Source organism: Mobula hypostoma, chromosome 9, assembly GCF_963921235.1.
Source record: "Mobula hypostoma chromosome 9, sMobHyp1.1, whole genome shotgun sequence".
NCBI lineage: Eukaryota > Metazoa > Chordata > Chondrichthyes > Myliobatiformes > Myliobatidae > Mobula > Mobula hypostoma.
In genome coordinates this window covers 46,388,712-46,405,157 of record NC_086105.1, presented here as the reverse complement: position 1 = coordinate 46,405,157, position 16,446 = coordinate 46,388,712, and the positions used below count along the sequence as shown (strand labels likewise).

The 16,446-nt window shown below is 41.9% G+C and overlaps 1 protein-coding gene across 3 annotated transcripts in view; it reads left to right on the top strand.

The window, feature by feature from the left end:
* The window catches only part of LOC134351697 (contactin-1-like), a 752,292-nt gene that overhangs the window by 207,574 nt on the left and 528,272 nt on the right, over window positions 1-16,446 (top strand). The window contains exon 1 of one of the 3 annotated variants that reach the window (XM_063058215.1): window positions 14,908-15,131. The exons of the other annotated variants lie outside the window; for them this stretch is intronic. The gene's annotated coding sequence lies outside the window, so the exon portion shown is untranslated. Of the gene's footprint in view, window positions 1-14,907; window positions 15,132-16,446 lie in introns of those variants that run through there. 3 annotated transcript variants of the gene reach the window in all.

Here is a 16,446-nt window from a genome sequence, read left to right as displayed (position 1 = left end):
TCACCTTGTGGCTCTACATTTGTGGGAGTTCCAAGCTCAGACTGAGGGAAGGGTTTCCAGGAAGGCAGTGAACATCTGATGAATTTGTGAGTCGAACATGCAGAGGCCAAATGTGAGCAATTCCCCACCCAGCCTGTCAAACATCTCCTATCCAATGTTGATAGACTGCAGATCTCACAAAGGACTCTTCAGCCACTTGGGAACCCACAGACCTGTTGAGGAAGTACGTCATCCCTGACCCACGAGGGACTTTATTAAAATGAAGGATTAATAGCTTTCATGTTAGAAAGTTATCATTTTAAAGTAGGAGTGCACCTAGCGTAGATGTACCCTCATAAATACAGAAGGTGTAATGATCAGAAATAGGTTTTTAATATAATTAAAAATCATACAAGGAGTCCTAGTTATCTGGGAGCTCCCTCCTCTCACCCTTCAAAAAACTGAGGATAGCCATTTGAAAATTTCAAAATGAAAATTGATGGAGTTTGAAATAAAGGTAGAAAATGCTGGAAAAACTGAGCAGAACAAGCAGCAGAGAAGTAGAAGTAGTTAGTATTTTGGGTTCGGTATTATTTATCAGAACTAAGTTAGTTTAGGTAATGAAAAAGGAGGCGGGGCAATGTGCAGAATAAAGGAAATTTTTTGATGGGCTGAAATAATGTAGTAGTTAATATTAAGTGTTTTGTACAATCACACATAGAGTATTGCACTGAAAATACAATGTTCCCAACACATTATAAGTTTTAGTCTAATTTTGACCACACCATGAGAGAAATTCCCTTTGTTTGACACATCACCCTCCCCTACCTCTCTCACCTAGGACTGGGTGAAGAGTTTTGACCCAAAACGTTGACTGTCCATTTCCCTCCACAGATGCTGCCTGAACTGCCTGACCTGCTCTCGCTGCTTTGTGTTCTGAATGAATCCATGAGACTGTGATTTGGTGCCATTTATCACTGTACCATGTGGGGGAGAAAAACATGCCCATAATTAATTTTTTAAGCATTGATGGAGTTGTCAGTGGAGATGAAGATGCAGGTGCTTGCTGGTGACATTAATGAGTTACAGTCCCCAGGATGGACTGGAACCTCCTGGTGAGGACTTGCAAACCATCCATCTTAACCCTGAGGAACAACATACAGGTATTTCCACTTAATTATCTCCACAATTAGAAATGGCTTTGGGGAAAAGAGCACTTGTCCTTGAGGCATGTATGATTTTATTTTTGAATAAAATATATTTTATAAAAAAAATGTATGAATAGAGGGTTAAAAATACAGTCGATGTTTTGAAGGGCCCATACCCCTGCTTCTGGTGTTTGAACCTGTCATTGTTGGCTGCAAAGAGGAAATGGCCTTTTAGACCTTGACCTCTTCACAGATCAAAGACCCTGGATCTTGCTTCAGGTGACTGGCTGCTTAGAAAGCATTAAGCAAACCTGAGAAAAGTTCCTTGTCAAAATATAAGAGGGATGAAGTCATCATCCAGATGCTGTGTATCTATTTTGGCCAAGCTGTCTTGCAGAATTGTTTAGGAAATTAATGCAGAATGAAATGTTCATTCATCTCTCAGAGGTGCTGGAAAGAACAAGTTGTGTATCAGAAATCATCCTTGGATTTTAATGTATCAAGTAGTTTTGACAGGAACTGAATGGGGCATGTTGTGCATTGCAATAATGCATTGACAAATCAGACAGATTAATAGCTGCCTTTTTAGCATAGCATTGTTTGCTTAGTCTGACATGTCAGATATTGCTGATTTAGTCAAAAACCTTAATTGTATTACTTTTTTTTTACAAACCATAGCAATCTTTCTCCCAGAAAATTTCTCAGATAATAATAGGTTGGTAGTTTCTTTCAGAGGTGAGTTTGTTGTAGACTGGAGTAATATTTTCACAAGAGTGACAGTAATGATAAAACAAAAATATAGAGGGAATATTGTAGTGATATAAAATGAACAGGAGTGGACAATTTAGCCTTTGCAACCTGTTTCACCATTCAGATTGGTAATAACAAACCATAACTCTACATTTGTTTCATATTATCAAATGACCAATTGTCAATTTGTTTTTTTTAAATAAAAATAAGGATTCCAAACAGGCCCCTTTGCCAGAGAAAGAGAAAGGATGGGAACACAATGTGAATGTCGTTGAAAGGTGAAGACTAAAGGGAACTGAATTATAGAGTATGCTGCTGCAGGCTTGCCAATGGCAGCTAATTTATCTGGATTTTATTTTATTCTATTTCAATGTGTCTATCTGTCTTTCTATCTATCTATTTATTTATTTATTATTCAGCGCAGAATAGGCCTTTCTGGCCCTTTGAGCCATGCTGCCAGCGATCCCCTGACGTAATCACAGGATGAATTACAATGACTGACTAATCTACCAACTGGTATATCTTAGAACTGTAGGAGGAAACTGGAGCACCCGGAGGAAACCCACACAGTCACGGGGAGAATGTACAAACTCCTTACAGACAGCGGCGGGAATTGAACCCGAGCCGACTACTGTGTATTATTGTGCTAATCACTACACTACTGTGCTCCCAGGTGTAAGGTGTAAGTAGAGGGAGGAGAAAGAGCATGGTTAAAAACGGCTTTCAAACAAATTTAATTATCCAAGGGATTTTCAAAATAACTTATGCTTGATGCAGAATTAATCCATTTTTCAATGCGATATGGCAGCGTTTTGGGGATGCTTGGCTCATTAGAATATAAACCTGACAAACGTAATTTCTCTTCATCTACTCCACAACTTCACCCAGATAGTCAAATAATTTCCCAAGTAGTTAGGAGTGCAAACTCAGTCCACGTTGCCTCACCTGGTAATTTAACTGCTGGAGAACCAGGCACTACAGATGCCTGGAAGTGATAGGGCAAGTAAATAGGGTAACTAAAGAAAGCCAGTGAGGTATTTTTCTCTATTGATTGACACATTGAGTATAAGAGGAGCAGGATATACAAAATGCTGGAGGAACTAAGCAGGTCTATGGAGAGGAATAAGCAGATGACAATTCAGACGGAGACCCTTCATCATGACTGAAGAAGAGGAGAGATATCAAGCTAGAATTAGTTAGGCTCAGCAAGGGGAATGTGTACAGTGGTGGTCACTATATTACCAGAGGAGCTAACGGCCACAGATGTTCCAGTAGAAATTTAGAACAATGTTGGATTGCTTGGACAAATTTACTTAAAGGAAATTAATAAGTCCAGTTAGTTTTTGTTAGAACAAAGGTAACATGGGGAAGGCTTAAAATGATCACAGGACTACTTATGCTGATTACGAAGGATCAATTTCCTCTAGTAGTGAGGTCAATAACAAGTGAGGAATAGATCTAAGATAATTAGTAGCAGAATTAGAGGGAAGAGGAGTACCAAACGTGGTGGGGTTTGGAACTCGTTGGCTGAAAGAATAGCCGAAGTCAAACCTTCACCATATTTAAGAAGCGTCTGGATCAGTGCTTGATGTGTCTTGACTGAAACTGGAAGATAGGATCGTCCTTATTGTTCTATCTTGACTGGCAGAGACAAGATTGGACAAATTTTTCAACTTCCCTTTTTCTCGGAATTTTTTTTCGCTTTTGTTACTATTTGTCGGATTAATAATGGTTTCCACATTACAAGAACTTCATTCAATGGAATGTTGTCCTTTGGCTTTTAGTTACCCGTGCCTAATTCCCTTTAGCAAATAGAGCTATTCCTTCTTGGAGGTAGAGACTGGCTAAACGTTGCCATCAATCTTTTATTTTTACCCATTATTTTCCCACTACATTCTGAGGGTTTATCTCTTTGAATGGACAACATTTTTGCTTGTTTGTTTCTTTTCTTTTTTGAGCATGTTTTAACTTGTTAATCTGTTGCAACACTGGCCATTCTGGAAACAACACAGCTATTTAAAACCAATTACTTTCACCGTGTGTTAATAAGATGCTTTGAATTCATTGAAAGAAATCTCTTATATAGCATCAGCCTTGTCAGATTGAGCTGTATTCACCAACTAATTTGCCATATCAAGGTGACATGATGTTGGTGTGGGAGTGCCATTGACCATAAGACCATAAGATTTAGGAGCAGAAGTAGGCCATTCGGCCCATCAAGTCTGCTCTGCCATTCAATCATGGGCTGATCCACTTCTTCCAGTCATCTCCACTCCCCTGCTTTCACCCCATACCTTTTGATGCCCTGGCTAATCAAGAACCTATCTATCTCTGCCTTAAATACACCCAATGACTTGGCCCCCACAACCGCTCGTGGCAATAAATTCCACAGATTTACCACCCTCTGACTAAAGTAATTTCTCCGCCTCTCAGTTCTAAAAGGACGTTCTTCAATCCTGAAGTCGTGCCCTCTTGTCCTAGAATCCCCTACCATGGGAAATAACTTTGCCATATCTAATCTAAACAGGCCTTTTAAGATTTGGAATGTTTCTATGAGATCCCCCCTCATTTTCCTGAACTCCAGGGAATATAGCCCAAGAGCTGCCAGATGTTCCTCATACGGTAGCCCTCTCATTCCTGGAATCATTCTCGTGAATCTTCTCTGAACCCTCTCCAATGTCAGTATAGCCTTTCTAAACTAAGGAACCCAAAACTGCACACAATACTCCACGTGTGGAAAAAAGGAAGCATTTGGGTTCATTTTCTGTTGCTCCCGTACTTTCAAAGTCAGGTTGTTGCTGGCTTTATTTCGGTTCCGTTATTGCTAAGTACACTCCTTATATAGCCCTTGAATTGCAGGTCTTATTGTTTGCCTTGTATGTCCTGCCAGATTGACAGTATACGAGGGGTGATTGATAAGTTCGTGGCCTACGGTAGAAGGAGATGAGTTATACAGCTCCCGTTACATGCACATGTAGTTCAACTCTTTGAGTGAAAATGCAGAAAGTTTGAAGTGTCTCCTCATCTCCTTTTACTTTAGGCCACAAACTTATCAATCACCCCTGCTGTGGACCACTTCGGGAGGTCCAAAGAAGGGATCCGTATGCTCCATGACCCCTGGACTAAGCGTGTAAATGCTAGGTTTTCTAAAATTGACTCCTTGTACCATAGGCCACGAACTTATCAATCACCCCTTGTAATATTGAAGTACATGGAAATACATTGACATAGACAAGGCTAGGCTCACTGCTGAGAAAATGCAAGAAGTTGGGATTTGACCAAACAGATTCTAGGAAGATGTCAAATACATTTGAGAAATTGCCAGTGGACACTTTGACGCACACAAAAGCACAAGAAATCTTGAGCAATGTACACAAAATGCTGGAGGAACTCAGCAAGACAGGCAACGTCATTGGAGGGGAATAAACAGTCGTGGTTTTGGGCCAAGACCCTTCATCTGAAACATCAACTGTTTATTCCCCTCTGTAGATACTGCCTGGCTTGCTGAATTCTTCCAGCATTTTGTGTGTGATGCTCACACCAAGCTACTTGCAAGTCCTTGTCTTTTTAAGCAGTTCCACATGCAACTGCAAGTATTTCTAAGGAAAGTTCACCCATTTGGTAAACAGATGAAACACAGGCTATGACCAGCAGACTGAAATACAGTGTCAGGCTGAGCTAAGTTCCACCAGTAAATAGTGACAGAATAATCATTTCGGAGATGGGTTTAATACTTTGAAGGAAATCTATGGCATTTATCACAACCTTCCTCAGCTCTGCACTTTCTTCAGCTGTGTTCTTTTTCCTCTACCTTTCTTTCATATTGATATTTTTCTTGTGGTCCCTTGTCTTGACTGTCTCCTTTCTTTCTCATCACTTTTGAAGTCATACAGTACACAAATGGTCTATTCAACCTTCTGAGACTATGGTGACCATCAACCACCCATTTACACTCATCTTACATTTGTTTTTTGAGGCCTCCGTTGGTCAGGGTCGACCATTGTGTAGCTGTCTAGATATGCAAGCCTGGGGAGTACAATATGGAGAGCAAGCTGTTGCCCATGTAGCAAGCTGTCCCTCTCCACGCATCTGATGAACCCAAAGGAATGGCAGAGACTGACACAGCAATGTTGCAGAGGTTGCCAGTCAGCACTGAACTCAACATGGACTGCCTTAGGGACTCCAGCTCCAGATGTTTTCTTGGTGTTTTCTTCTGAAGCCTTCTCCATGAGTGGGTTTAGCTGCAAGGCAGTGGAGACTTAAGATCGGGATACCTTGATGAGCTGCCAACCATGACTGATGAGCCCCAACTGCCTGAAGGAACTGGTTTTAAGGCATCATTTGCCTTTGACCTTTCTCCTGTCATAGAAATAGTACCTAAGCCTCACATGAAGGCCAGGAGCTGGACTTGGCTGTCAGAGGCTATACGAGTCTCATGCCATTGGGAGCATTTAATAGGTAGTGGGAGCTTATCCCCATTATCACCTCCAACTATAACAACCTTAAGAAACCAATCTTACACTAATCTCATTTTATTCTCCAAATGTCAACATCAACTCCCCCAGATTTTACCACTCACATACTCACTAGTATCAGTTTATAGTGACCAGTTAACCTACCAACCTGCACATCTTTGAAATGTGGCAGGAAACCAGAGCATCCAGTGATGTGTATTGCGATCACAGAGAACAGTTCTACGTACCAGCACCCAAAGTCAGGACTGAACCAGTATCCCCGAATTTTAAAAAGTGACTCTACTAGCTATTTCACAAACGAGAGAAAATGTGCAGATGCTGAAAATCCAAACAACACCCACAAGTTGCTGGAAGAACTCAGCAGGCCAAGCAGCATCTATGGAAAAAAGTACAGTCGCCGGTTAGTCCTGCTGAAGGGTTTTGGCCTGAGATGTCGACTATACATTTTTCCCATAGATGCTGCCTGGCATGCTGAGTTCCTCCAGCATTTTGTGTGTTCTACTAGCTACTTCATTGTCTTTGTTCTCTAAGTTCACTCTTGGACAAGTTTGCTGGTTGACATGTAGGGTGTCACTGTAGGAGTGGGTGTGGTACAATGTGGATTGTTGTAATGTGTGAACTTGAAGTTCTGTTTAGGGATATAGCACAGTAGCAGGCCTTTTTGGCCAAATGAGTGCAAGCTGCCCAATTATACCCATGTAACCAATTAGCCTACTAATCTGTACATCTTCGGAGGAAATCAGAGCACCCGGCGGGAGCTTATGCGGTCACATGACATAGCGGTCACTGACAGTGGTGGAATTGAACACAGGATGCGGGTGTTGTAATGGTGATATGCTTACCACTATGTTACAGGGCTGCTCCTTCAGCCATTGTGTCTCCCCTGTGGTTGCTGGTCTTACGTTAGTGCAGATCGACGGAGAGATAAAGAATCAGAAGGCAAGCCATCTCGGGTCACTTATGCTATTGAGGTGATTCCAGGCAGTGTAGCCTTGCTCAGCCAATGAGAGCCATATATACAAGAAAGAAGGAAGGAGCAGAGAAGAGGTTTACCAGGATGCTGCCTAGATTAGAGGGCATGTACAATGAAGAGAGACTAAACAGTCTAGGGTGTCTCTGGATGGCAGAAGCTGAGCAGAGACCTGATGGAAGTTTATAAGATTACGAGAGGCATAAGTAGAATAGATAGCCAGTATTTCCTTCCCAGGGTTGAAATGCTTAAAACTAGCAGGCGTGCATTTAAGATAAAAGAGGATAAGTTTAAAAGATATGTATGAGGCAATTTTTTTTTACATTGAGACTGGTAGGTGCCCAGACTGTACTGCCAGAGATATGTTTAAGAGGCTGTTAGATAAGCACATAAATGATCTGAGAATGGTGAGAAAACAGCATTGTGCAGGCAGGAAAGATTAGTTTAATTTAAAACCTGGTTTCATTACTTTGGCATAACATTTTGGGCAAGAAGTTGTTAATGCATAGTGTTGTTCTATGTTTGAAAACAGGACATAAATGCGCGAGGATTTTCAATATTGGGATATACAACTATACCTTTTGTTGGTTACATGTGACATTGAACCTGTGAGTGCACAAGAGTTTTCCCCACAAGATACTTAAAATGTGAATCGATAATGTAATGGTTAATGAAAGAGTGCATTTGGAACCGAGAGTGCATTTGGAAAGTAGATGGCTACATTAGCCTTGCTGATAATTTGACAATATTACTAAAAGTGCAAAGTAAATTACTGGCAACTGAGCAGCAGTTTCAGATCCTGCATGGTTCCCTAAACTGCCAAATCCTTAAGAGTGAGATGTGAATGACTTTCTGAACAGGCACTGCCGCAGTTGACGTAGGGGCTCAGAAAGCAGACCGAACAATCACTCAGAATTATTCCCTTAGAGTGCTCATGACCACGTGGTGCATGGGAAACGCAGGGATTAAGATCACTTATCCGATCAAATCCTTCCTTCTGCACCTCCCAGTTGCACTTTGAACACCCATGTCTTTCTGTCTTGGTTCATTTGTTCAGGCAGTCAATTGTTGCTCAAACAGTATGCTTAATGCTTAAGTTTTAAGAGACTCTGGATGGCCATAATTAGATAGAGTGTTGCTTTTTGATCATCATGACACTAAAGGAAAATAACAGCTAGGTAGTGTCAAAGAGGATGCTGCAATGCACAAGAGATTCTGCGGTTGCTGGAAATCCAGAGAAGCGCACATAAAATGCTGGAGGAACTCAGTAAGTCAATCAGCAGCCGTAGAAAGGGATAAACCGTTGATGTTTTGGGCTGAGACCGTTTATCAGGACTGAAATGAGCATTGGCTTGCTGAAAAAAATTCATCTAAAAATCTTAAATGCGGCATCACGATGCAAAATCGCAAGAAATCTTTCCAACCATTCTGAGTAAAAATGCCTCTTGTTATCTGTTCATTCTGTTAGATTCTGGCTTCACTGTCCTAGTCCAGTTTAATTCAATGTCATGCTTTTGCATTGTGATGCATTTTTAAGTTGTTTGGATTAATTCTTTTAGCAGCCGGTGCTCATTACACTTGGGATCGATCTGACTGCTCATTTCAGTATCCTCTTTGACACTAGTTTAGATGGGTATTTTCTTTTTTATGTCATGATGGTCAGAACAGGAATACTTCTCTCTAACTACGGTTTGACCAGAATCTTTTAAGCCTTAAAGATTAAATCTGCTGTTTTGGTAACAATTGATTGCCTCTGTTCCATGGTTGTCAGAAATAGGGGCATTGCTGAAAGAGATACCAAGTTTCAAATCCCACACAGTGCCAACCATCTGTTATCATGAATGGACTGTTGTTTGGATAAGGCCTTCCTTCCCTGCTTTTTCTTATGTCACTCCCTATTCAAGTACAGTACCACACCCTTTGGTTTGGTTCAAGGAACCATGCTCAAGAAATGCCGTATGTATTCAGGGCTTCAGATGCCATCTGTCATTTTTCTTCAGGGCCAATTCTACGTAATTGCCAATGGACTTACCTACAGTTATTCCTATACCAGCATTTAGCTGGTAAACACGCAACTGTGGGTTAATACACTTGCAATGCATGGAGGCTTTTTTAAGATACATGCATGTGTTCGACTTAAGCATTGCATATTCTGACCTATTATTAGTAACGCAAGACCCTGGGTCAATATTAGTCTGTGCTCGTACAGACAATTAGAAGAAGAATTAAACCACTTGCTCCTTGAGTCTGCTCTGACTGTAAACTCAACGCCAACTTCCCATTTACCCTGGTAACCTTATGCTGCCATAATTATCAGGAGTCTCTGCCTTGAATATATTCAAAGGCTCTACTCCCATTGGTCTTTGAGAAGCAGGTTTTCAAAGCCTGGTAATCTTCTAAGAAAAGAATTTCATTTAATTTTTGATTAAAGGAGTGTCCCATTCTATTTAATCATTAGCTCCCAGTTCAAGATTCTCCTACAAGAGGCAACACTCACTCTGTTGAGACCTCTCAAGCTTTTGTATGTTTCAGTCAGGTACCTTCAAACTCTTCTAATCTTGTTTGTCAAATGTTTCCTCATTAAATCAAATTGTACATCCAGGTTTTAGTCTAGTAAATCTTCTTTGAACTACATCCAATAAATTTGCATCTTTCCCTAAATACCATGACTATATACAGTACCTCAAATGTGGTTTTAGTAATTTCCTATCCTAACTGAGGCATGACTTTTTGCATCAGGAAATTCAGAAACCATGCCCATAAGGTCTTCATCTAGACTTTTTATATAAATTGTAAGGAGGTGAGGCTCTAGCATGGATCTCAGTGGCAAATCCCTCATCACATAAGTCATCATAGTCAGATAAAGACCCAGTAAAGGTCCTACCTGTTCCCTGTTGGGCAACTAATCTGGCTCCTAATATGTTATGTCCAACATAATGAGCTCTTGTATTCTGTAGTTACTTCTGATGCAGCACATTTTCAAATCTGAAGTATCTGCATTGTATTTTAAAAAGCAGTTGATTGGTCAAACAACGTTTGAAGAAAGCACGTTGAATTTGGTTACCTTAAATTTTTCTTTTTTTTAGTGACCTGTTATAATTTTTCAGTAACAGATTCTAGTTTTTCTCCATTTTGACAGATGTTAAGTTAATTGTAATTTCGTGCCTTATGTCTCCCTCACTTTTTGAGTAAAGGAATTGTATCTTTTATTTCAAATCCAATGGTAATCGCACAAATTCGAGAGAATTTTAGGAAGCTAAAGCCAACGCGTTATCTGTTTTATTAGCCACTTCTTTTAAGACCCTTGGATGAAGTTGAAGTGAAAGGATGAGACCAGTAGATTTTGTAGAGTGTTAACGGGAGTCACAAATTTAATTTTTGGTAGATGTCACACAAACTTCTTCAGCACTATGCTCCTGAGACGCACCAGGTGTGTGTTACGTACGAGGTACACTTATTAATTTTAATACTAATTGATATTCCTGCCAAGCAGTGAAGAATTTGTCGGCTAACAGTCACATAAAATATATAAAGCCAGGACCAATGTAAAATGGAACACATTGTCGCTTTTCATGTAGAAGACAGTTTCTTCGACTTCTCATGTAGATCACCATTTCCAGGTCTCAGCAGCCATGAAGAAAATGGTTGCCAAGGACTAGAAGGGCTGGGAGGTAAAAAGGGATCTAAGCATTATTTTTTCCAATCTGTTAGCAGTTTTATTAAATATGCAGTGTTAATTTGATCACTGGTTGTGATTTGATTTTTTGATAAATGTAGTAGTAAAGTCAATTGTGAAAACCTGGAGCAGGGAATAGATTGTTAAGGCTTTTTTTTTCATAAAATGTTGCTGTAACTACATCATTGAACTTCTTCCTTGTGACGTGACAAGTATTTGTGCTGGTAAACCAGCATTAATGAGCTGTTCAATCCCATCAGATGATTGTCCGTTGTTTTTTGGGAAGAGGAGTGAGTGATGGCTGACTGTGAAAGACATGCATACTAAGCATCAGTTAAGATGAGCATAGATAAAGGACACAGGCCTCAACGTTCAACTATCATAAAATTCCTTTTCCTAATTTTACAAATTTAATAGATATCAAGATATCTGCTTCTGCCTACATCGTGTCTTCCTTTCTTTAGGATGCATCATGTCATCCTTTCTTAAGGCTGTAGGCTTGATTCCTGGAGTGATCAGGTTTACATTGGATCCTTGATTTTATACATTTTGCAGAGCTTTTGAATCCTCTACAGATTCCAGTTCCAGGAGCCTATCCTTAAAATTTACCTCCAAAATCTCAAAATTGCCAGAGGCTTTATGCACTCCTCAAAAGCTGGCTGAATGATGCCACAAAACTAAAGAACTGATTCTTGATTATAGGAGAATGAAACCTGAGGTCCATGAGCCAGTCATAACCAAAGGATCAGTGGAGAGGGCCAGCCTCTGTAAATTCCCAGGTCCAACATGCAAAGGCCATTATAAAGTAGGCATGGCAGCCCCTCTAATTTCCTAGAAGTTTGCAAAGATTCAGCATGTCATCTAAAACTTTGGCAACCATCTAAAACTTTGACAAACTTATATAGATGCATGGTGGAAAGTATACTGACTGTTTGCATCACAGCCTGGCAGGGAAGCATCAATGCCCTTGAATGGAAAAGCATTCAAAAAGTAGAGAGTGAATGGAGGCAAATGGGACACCATCCCCAGTGAAGAAGTATGTAAGTTGAGGAGGCGGTGATGGACGGTTCTAAGTGGAGATTCCTCCATAACTCCCCAGCTGAGCAATATGCACTTTCCTGCAAAAGAACCTGGGTACAGCCCTCTTCTGTGATATCAGTGAGATTTAAAAAGGCGGGCATACCTACCATCCTCTCCTGCTCCACCCCTCCACAACAGAACTGCCTTCACAAATAGTGAGGTCAAATCTATTGGTTTAATTGACATTCACATGCAAACACACTCAGATAGTACAGAAAATAAGATCATAAGTCATAGGAGCAGAATTGGGCTATTCAGCCCATTGAGTCTGCCTTGCTATTCCATCATGGCTGATTTATTATCCTTCTCAACCCTATTCTTCTGGCTTCGTCCTGTAATCTTTGGTACCCTTCTAATCAAAAACCAGTCAACCTCTACTATAATATACCCAATGACTTGGCCTTCACAGAGTGTGTGTAATGAATTCAAGATTCTCCACCCTCAGGCTAAAGAAATCCCTCTTCATCTCTGTTTCTAAAGGGATGCCCTTCTATTTTAAGGCTGTGTCCTCTGGTCCTAGACTCTCCACTATAGGAAACATCCTCTCCACGTCCACACTCTCTCGATCTTCCAGTATTCGATAGGTTTCAGTAAGATCCCTTCCCCCCCCCATTCTTCTAAACTCATGAATACAGGCCCAGAGCCAACAAACACTCCTCTTGCATTAACCCTTTCATTTCTGAGATCATTTTTGTGAACCTCCTCTGGACCCTCTCTGATGGCAGCATATCTTTTCTTAGGTAAGGGGCCCAAAACTGCTCACGGTACTCTAAGTGTGGTCTGACCAATGCCTTATAAAGTCTTACCATTACATCCTTGCCTTTGTATTCTAGTCTTTGCGAAATGAATGCTAACATTGCGTTTGCCTTCCTTACCACTGATCCAATCTGCCAGTTAACCTTCAGAGAATCCTGCTCGAGGACTCCCAAGTTGTTCTGGGTCTCTGATTTTTGAATTTTCTCCCTGGTTATGGGTTGAAGATTGGTAAGTTTTCAGCGTGAAGTGGTGGCATGTATCCACTGCAAGTTCAGTGCAATTGTGTGTCTGACTGATGTTTGCCTTTATCAGCTGAGCCACACTCAGGGTTAAACTCGTTCAGTAGAGCCACTTTTAATGAATGCTGCTGGACCTTTTAAGGTCGCAGGGTGACAGAGAGGAAAGTGTCATAGGTGCAGAGCAAGTGTGGACCCCAATGCAAGACACAGACTGAAGTACTAGGAAGGGAATCAGGTGTGTCAAGCAAGCAAGGGAAGTGGGGAAGAAACGACGCTGGACATGACACAGACCCTGGATGGGACTAGGACTTGACTAGGAAAGCGGAACCAGGACAAGGACTCCAAGCCAGAGACCGGACAGGGACCCGACACCTGGGTCTTGACTCGGGCTCGGACCACGGATCTAGGTTAGGACAAGTCGTGGCTACAGGACGAGGAGTGGCAACAGGACTGGACGTGAGACTCCTGGACAGGATGAGGGAACCCCAGCACCGGGCTGGGTGAGGCACATGGACAAGACGAAAACAGGAACGCAGAGCCTTGGTCGAGGGAGAACAGGAACATGGAACACAGAGTCAGAACCCCTCCTAGGGAGCAAGACTAAGGGCCGGGACTCATATACAGAACACTGAGAGACAGATCTCCACTCAAGGTAGCGGCAAACGGCTGGATCTACCTAGCAGAGACGAGGGCACAAAGAGATGGTTCATAATACAAGGTAGCGGCAAACGACCGGACCTACCTAGCAAAGGCTTGGACACAGAGACAGTTCCCAACTCAAGGTAGCGGCAAACGGCCGGACCTACCTAGCAAAGGCGAGTACACAAAGAGACAGTTCCAAATAACAAAAGACAGTTCCTTATCTAGACACAGCAAGGCCCCGATCTTGCCCTGGCAGTTGAACCTGACGGCGTTAGAGGTGAAGGTAGCAGGCGAGGCTTCAGAAGGAAGGGGAAGGGAATGGAACAGTCCAGCAACTGAAGCTGAACCCAGGAGCTGTTTATGTAGCCAGCCCAAAATGAGAAACATGTGCCTCAATTAAGGCATACAACAGGACAAGGGAAAACCTGGAATAAGGATCAATGGACCGGACCGTGAACCGGAATGTGGACTTCACAGACCGGACCATGACAGAAAGAGACCCTTTGGCCCACTGAATCCGTACCAAACATCAAGCATCCTTTTTTATGTAAATCCTGCCCCCACCTATTTTATTATTCCCACATTCTTATCAGTTACTCACAGATTCTATCATGCATCTATGCACCAGGGGCAATTTAACCTAGAAACCTGCACATCTTCAGGAAACTGAAACACCTGGGGAGGAGGGGGGAGTAACATGGTCACAGAGAGAATGTGAAAATTCCACAGAGATAGCACCTGAGGTCAGGATTAGGGCTGTCAGCTCATAGCCCACTGGCAACAAGTTGTCTCTGCTAGCTCTAAGGCACCCGAAAAATTGTCCAAACACTATGCAATGCTGAAGGTCATATCCTTTCAAATTACCAGAGGCCTGCACCCGTTTCAGGGGTGTTTCTGGATGATGTATATGTTAGATGGGAAAGATTTCCTGCATCTTCATCTGATGTTTGATTGTTGCCCTTTGTTGTAGATATAAATCCTACCACCTATTTGCACCATTCCATAATGTCTCAGTAAATAAGTGATCAATAGACCAGGGCTCTGCCCAGAGCAAATGCTCAAGATCTGATGCGCTTGTCCGTTCCTCATGGGATCCTATGCTGCCAAAGTGGCTGTAGAAGGGGCAGGAATGAGTGGCGTCACTTCGGCTGGCTCCTTTAAGGATTGACACTTCCAGGAATATTCAGTGTCTTGAGTGTCTGATTTGACAGCGGAACACTGCGCTGAAGCTTCCGACCTCCGCTGCCGTTTGCCGATCTTGGAATCCAGTCTGCGCTATATTTTTTTAAACTAACTGGAGGTGTGGACTGCAGTTCGAATGCATTTACTCTGTAGTGTTATGGGAGATTATCTGTTGTGATGCTCGCAGCGGCTTTTGCAGAGACAACCACGGGGGTGACCAGAGGCGACCGGTAGGTTGTGACTTTATTTTCTGTTAAAGCGTATTTGATAGATTTCATCTTCTGCTTGGCTCCGGGAGTGAGCTGCTGCCGAGGTCGACTTCCCGTGCTGCAGTGAGATCGGATGCAGTATCGATTTCCTCGCCATGTGCAAGAATGCAAAATCTCTATGTGTTAAATCTCTGTAAATTACTGCTGGTAGCGACCGAAACTACCAGTCGCGCATCGTTAATTCAGTGAATTTATGTGCATCGGGAATAAAAGGTCAACGATTTAAATGAACATGACTGCTTCCATATAGTGCAATGTAATTTATTTTTACCATCAGTACTAGTTGTCCACTTAAAACAGCATAGAAATCTTATCAGATAGCAAACGGAAAATAGCACTTTTAATTCCTCTGCTGATTTATTTGAGATTTTTCTTCATCGATGCATTTATAAACAGAAGGGATTCCGCAGGTGCTGAAAACCTTGAGCGGCACACACAAAAATAATGCGGAAGAAACTCAGCAAATCAGCTGGAGGGGAATGATGAAGGGTCTCGGCCCAAAATGTTGTTTGTTTATTCCCCTCCAGAGATGCTGCCTGACTTGCTGAGTTCCTCCAGCATTTTGTTTTTGTGTGAGCGTTGCATTGATGCGGGTTTAGCCGAGTTTGCATCGAATCCCGCGCGGCAAGCGACAGAATTAACGGTATCCTGGCATCGCATTAACTGTACACTCATCCGAGTTTATTTTCACGTTCAGCGGTTGTGACTGTGTTGGGGCGTCCTGCCCTCCTGAGGGAGATTTTTTTAGGTGCACTTCTAATCTGATATGAGAAATGTATGTAATACAGTACATTGGGATTATTGCAGATAAAAGTTGTAACCAAAATGCAACAAATACAGCACGTCATGTGGAAAATGTACACCTTTGATATTCGCGGTGTAGGTAAAATATCAAAGCGAAACAGCCTGCTTAATATTCAACTATTTTACGGTACGACTAACCATGCGTTTTTTACGGCCGCGTTTATGACATTTGTTTGCCTCTTCGGATTTAAATACTAATGACTTATTGACCCAAAAACAACAATTGCATTTTCATTTCCATAATGCTCTGGAGCGGATTTTGAGATGCGCATCCAGTAGGTGCCACAGCCGTTTTGCGAAACAGTTCTGTGGCTGTTAAAAGTTGTTTCTGTACCTTAACAAATGCACTTAATCTGTGCTTGGAACCTTCTCCCGTTATGTTTTCTGCAACCGCCAGAACTGCGCATTGAATGTCAACGAGCTTTTCACAAATTCCAATCACACCAGCAGTGTACTCTCGGATATGAAAAGAAGAG